Consider the following 6025-nt stretch of genomic DNA (forward strand, 5'->3'; position numbering starts at 1 on the left):
TGAACTCTCAGAGATCTGCCTGTCTCTGCCTCCCAGGCATTGGGATTAAAGGTATACGCTACTACACCTTGAACTCACAGAGATCTGTCTCTGCCCTCTAGGCACTGGGATTAAAGGCGTGTGCTACCACACCTTGAAGTCACAGAGGTCAATCTCCCTCTGCCTCCCAAGTGTTGGGATTAAAGGTGTGTACTACCACAAACAACTCTCTTCCTTTTTTTATTGTTTTTTACTTTAAGAACTTCAACTTTTAGCCTGCATATATTTTTAACACGCTGTAAATCATTTAAACATTTTCTTTGTCTTTTACGCTCTCTTTACTGTATCTCTCTCTGTTTTACTGACTACATGAGTCTTTAATCTTTAAGTTACCAAGCAATCTCAGTAGGACTAAAGCCGTGGCTTTGCCAGCTAGATGTAGCCCATTCCTTAGCTTTCCAGCCTCATGGCTGAGGTACTGGCTGTAGCCACGTTTACTGCCACAACTCTATGGCATTTCAAGGTCCCTACCAGCAAGCGAGCTTCAGCAGCCTGTGCTTGCAAACCGCATGAACGGCCTGCGTAAAAGAGTCAGAGTTTGCCCTGGCAGGACAGCCCAGAAAGCCGGCATTTTTAAACAGCGCAGCTTTTTTCCTGCTACAGCTGAAAACCGAAAAGCACGCGTTCAGCTTTTTGTCAACACCGTTTAAGTGGTTCGTGGCAGGACCTCTTAATGAACTGCAGGGTTTTGCAGCTAAAGCTGAGTCAGGAAGCCTCTCTTAGATGAGAGCGCTTGCTTGCCTCTAGCAAGCAGAGTAGAACCGAGAAATGGCAGCTACCAAGAAAAGATGCTTTACTCTTTCCCAAGCTTTCTCAGGCTTTCAGTGGATTCAGTTGTCCACACGTCTGGGCGCCATTTGTAGTGATAAGAGCGGCGGGGCTGCGTCCCCAGCACCCCAACCACCTGGCAGGCTTATGCCCCGAAATAACAGCTAATCAGCTAGAGTAGGCTTGCTCTTCAGCAATAGACAGATTTTTCAAGTGGTTAGTGATGTGGGAAGTGACTTTGTTCCACCTTAATTAATATGCAGAGATGTGTGCCACACGGTCCAGGAAGAGGACATATCTCTGGCTTAGCTTTTTGGCCTCTAGACAAGTACAGTATTAAATCAAATTAGAAATGAATCACTCTGAGTGCACAGCATGAAACTTTAAGGACCCTTAAATAATGAGATTAGTTTTTCATTTGTAATGGAGAAAGGCTTTTTCCCTTACAGAGGCAATAATAGTGAAACAAAGATCTATTGGTAAAAATCCTCAGGGTAAAATCAAGTTAACATGGACCATCTTCCAGGAACATTGAATTCAAGTGGCGATTAGCTGTTGTAGTGATATATCATTTGTGTTTTAATAGATAAAGCTTGCCTGAAGATCAGAGAGTAAAACAGCCACACTGGTCATCCATACAGACCAGGTAGTGGTGCCACACACCTTTAATGCCAGTAGTCACACTGGTTAGCTATAGAGGTCAGGCAGTAATGGTGCATGTCTTTAATCCCAGCACTAGAGAGGAATGTAAGATTGGAGGAGACAGGTCTCAGCTCACTCTCATTCAGAGGATTCATGGAGGCAGTATTGCCATTTTGTTCTGAGGTAGAGGTAAGAGCCAGTGGCTGGGTACTTTGCTTTTCTGATCTTCGGTTGAACCCCAATATTTATCTCTAAATTTCTATTATTCATGCTGTAATTGGCACCCAAAGTTTGGTGTATGAATTAACAAAAACTCCACAGACACAGGCTGAATCTGAATGTGAGGAGCTTCACTTGGGGGCTATAGCCCCACCAGGCTAGGCCTTCTTTTCCTTTTCCTATGAGCCTCTGAGCAAGTTTGGGATTTTTCTGTTGTAGTCTTCAGGCAATTCCCAATTTATGTGCTTTTTCTGAACAATCTGCTGGGTGTTTTTCAGAGAGTTGGCTCTCTCTCTCTCTCTCTTTCTACAATGTGGGTTGCAGGATGTCCCTCAACCTTGTTTTCAGGCTTCTGCCTTAAAATTCAGTCCGACTTTTACTGTTCTATGCAGCAGTATCAAGCCTCCATCTCCATCAACACCATCAGTATTTGGTATGACAACTGGGAATTCTTAAAGGGAGGAATTAGTTTTAAAAAAAAAAGATCTTTTCCCCTCATTAAAAATTGGAAATACCTTACAATGCAGGGATTTTGGTGAGAATGGAATGATAAAATGAGGGTATATTTTATTTATATAGGATTTATGGCCACCCTGTACCAATATTTTGTAAGCCAGCCATTGGAAATGATACATAACCAATTTCCTGAATCTGTAGTTTACCATTATATAGAAAAGATTTTGCTATGTGATATAAATGTAGATACTTTAGAAAGAGTGCTTAGAAGAAAAACTAGCTACAATTCACAATCCCAGAGAACCTAGACAAGAAAGAGGACCCTAGAAGAGACATACATGGATCTACATAGGAAGGTGTAAAGGACACGATCTCCTGAGTAAATTGGTTGTGTGGGGTCACAACAGTTGGTAGAAGTGGAGACAACAGGAAAGGAGGGGAGGGGAGAAAAATTATAGCTCAATAAAAACAATAAGAAAAAGTAACACAGGTTCTTTTCTTTTTATGACAATGAGACATGTCTGCTCCTGGGTGCATAAATCTACTTCAGAGAAGATGATTGGCATCAAGAAACTCTACCTGGAGTCTGCTTTCTTTCTGCAAAAGTAAGCCACTATGTAAGAAAGTGCCATTTATTCAACTACTGACAGCATGCTCTCCTAATGAGAGAAGCAGGACACAAAAGAGATTGGCTGCCAAACCTTTCCTAGACAAGACAGAGCATTTTTTCGAAAACCCTGCTTCATCAGAAAGTCTGTCAGATATTTTTGGCTTGTAGAGCGATGATGGAGACCCCAACATTACAGAGGAACTTTGGGTGACTGTTAATGCAGGTATCTGTTTCTGTCATTTCTTACAATCTTGGAAGTTCCTTGCTTGCACTTCCTGGTTACTTGGTTACTATTATTTCCTTCTTGGGTCCTTGAGGGAGTTGAAGACTAGCTAGTTATATTTACACCTTTCCTTGTTTATCTGCTGCAGAAAGCAAGTTATGCTAGAAAGTAAATTAAGTTCAAGAATTTGGACTCACTAAGACAGGGTAGATAAGGAGTATTTTCTCTGAATTTGTCAAATGCAAATAGGCTAGACATAGTTGATGTATTTATTGCATGCATATATTATATATGGTCATTGTACTTACTTTATATAGTTTTTCTTACATTAATTTTACCCTTTTTTGTTTTAGACAAAATAGGAGAGATGTAGTGATATTTTATTGGTATTTTAATAAATAAAGCTTGCCTGAAGGTCAAGCCATGCTGGTCAGCAATACAGACAAGGCAGCAATGGCAAATACCTTTAAACCTAGTAGCCACACTAGTTAGTCATAGAGGTTGGGTGCTTGTAGTACATGCCTTTAACCCCAGCGATAGAGAGTAATATCAATTGGGAGGAGACAGGTCTCATCTCAGTACCATCCTGAAGATTCATGGAGGCAGAATCATCATTTCAGTTTGAGATAGCGGTAAGAGCCAGGGAGGGGCTTGCTCCTTTGCTTTTCTGATCATCAGATCAAACCCCAGTATCTACCTCTGGGTTTTTCTTAATTGTGCTACAAGTTAACTTTGTAGAAAACATGATAGCAAGGATAAGAGGCTAAATAAGTTAAAGTATCAATGCTAAGTAAGATAAAATCAGTGTCAAAAACTTTAGGACATGGTAATAATTGTTATATATTCACAATCCATGACCCTAAACAGCCTACCTCTGCTATTCATTGCTCCTTATCATTGTTTTCATCATTAGATCTTTCATTATTATTTTCTTTAAACAGTCTATCCCATATGCTTTTCCAATATGACCCCAGCTCTTTGGCAAACACTCAGGTGTTCTGTTTGCTCCTAAAGTGTATAGATATCAGGTCCCTGGCAGTGAGCTTTATCAGGCTCCTTTAAATCTTATCTTTGTCATATGTCAATCTTGACTCATGGCAGATACTATAATTTGTTTTTTTTTGATACTATAATTTGTAATGTCACTTATTGTTTCTTATTCAATAAACCAAGGCAAAAATTAAAGAATATTTTATTTGCCAAAATATTAAGATTTGATCTTTAGGGAAATGTTCTTTAAATAGAAAAAATTCCAAAAATTTATTATGTTAAACTGGCATAAAATGAATACTATGAATTGCAGTTTTTTCTTGCTTTTGACATATCCATTCAATCTTACTGAAATACCATCTTTATATTAAATATTGAAACAATCCTTAAATAGAAATGGCCCACACAATCATGAAATTACTCACGGAGTTCAGTTAAAGACATAATGGATAAGATGAATACAGTTTTGCTACAGCAACAAGGAGGGTGATGCATTTGATTGCATATTTTTCATAATCTTTTTAGCAAAAATAAAGTCAATTTTTGAATACTTAAGCAATGGTGTGCATCATGGACTCTTCACTCACATGGACACTTTGATTACTTTTACACACAGATGATCTTCACTCTGATAATAAATCTGACATGAAGATAAATGACTATAATTAGCTTTCTTGTTAGTTTTATCTGATGTTGTTTCCTTATTCATGACTGATTTACCTGTTTTATTCTCTGGTGGAGCATGTAGTTTCCTGCCAGGCACCAGAGGGAGGAAAATGAAGTTCAGCTGAAAATCTCTTAAGTTCAAACTCTAGAGTGTCAGGAGCCATTTCAGGCTTCTCCTTTCTCACATCATAGGGCCTTGAAGGAAAAATCTTGAGACAAGAAAACTTAAAGTTAGCCAAAATATTACGTGGTGACCGTGGAGACTTAAGCTCTGGAAAGACACAGAGTGTCTTCAGGGCTTGCTGCTTATCACTAACAGCAGGTGTTCTAGCTGCTGCGAACTTTCTGACCAGCAGGAAAGAACAGCCACCAGACGAGGATTCTTCTCAAATCATGCTTTATTGGAGCCTCTTGGTTGTAGGGAGAGCAGAAAGCAAGGGGCCCGGAGCTCTGAACTATAGCTGCTTATATAGGGAGTCTGCCTAGCAACTTTTGATACTTTGATACTTTAACTGCTTTTCTGGAGACCCACAAGAAGGAAAGAAAGCAGGGGAACATCCCTCTCAATTACAGACCAGGATGTTCCCCTGCCGGTCAGGGGAAGTGTGGGCAGCTAGATCACAACAACTCACCTTGTTTTCCGGTGGAAGAACTGCAACCCTAATATGGAGTTATCTATCAAGCGAGGCTGGGGCCAAATGCCATCTTGTAATGGCAGCTATTCAAATCGGCTCCCAGCATCTAGCCACTGACCTTGCAACTGCCCTGCTTAGCTGCCAAACTGCCCCACTTAGTTGCCTAGCTACCGAGCCCCTCCTTCCCTTTCCCCCTTCCCCCTTCCTCAGTTCCCCCTGCCCCAAGCTCCTCACTGAGGAGTATATAAGACATAAAACTTGCTTCAATAAACGGATGCCTTGACAAAATACTGCTTGGCGTCCGTTTCTGTCTCCTCCCATGTCATTCAGATAGTGCCTCTTCAAGACCCTGGAATAACTTAGGACCTGCTGGGCAGGTCACTAGAGCAAGCTGTTCTAGAATGATGTCTGCCTGACAGATCTACTTGCCTTTACACAAGTCGGTGGAGGAAAGGTCCGTGCTATTGCAGAAAACATTATAAAACACAGAAATCAGCCTGTACAATACCACTCTTGGGAATATACCCAAGAGATGCCCTATCATACTACAAAAGTATATGCTCAACTATGTTCGTAGCAGCATTGTTTGTAATAGCCAGAACCTGGAAACAACCTAGACTAGATGCCCTTCAATGGAAGAATGGATGAAGAAAGTATGGAATATATGCATATTAGAGTACTACTCAGCAGTAAAAAACAATGACTTCTTGAATGATGGAGGAAGGTCATTGGTTGATTAAATAAAGAAGCTGCTTGCCCTGATAGGTTAGAACGTAG

This window comes from Microtus ochrogaster, linkage group LG1 (genome assembly GCF_000317375.1).
Source record: "Microtus ochrogaster isolate Prairie Vole_2 linkage group LG1, MicOch1.0, whole genome shotgun sequence".
NCBI classification, from domain to species: Eukaryota; Metazoa; Chordata; class Mammalia; order Rodentia; family Cricetidae; genus Microtus; species Microtus ochrogaster.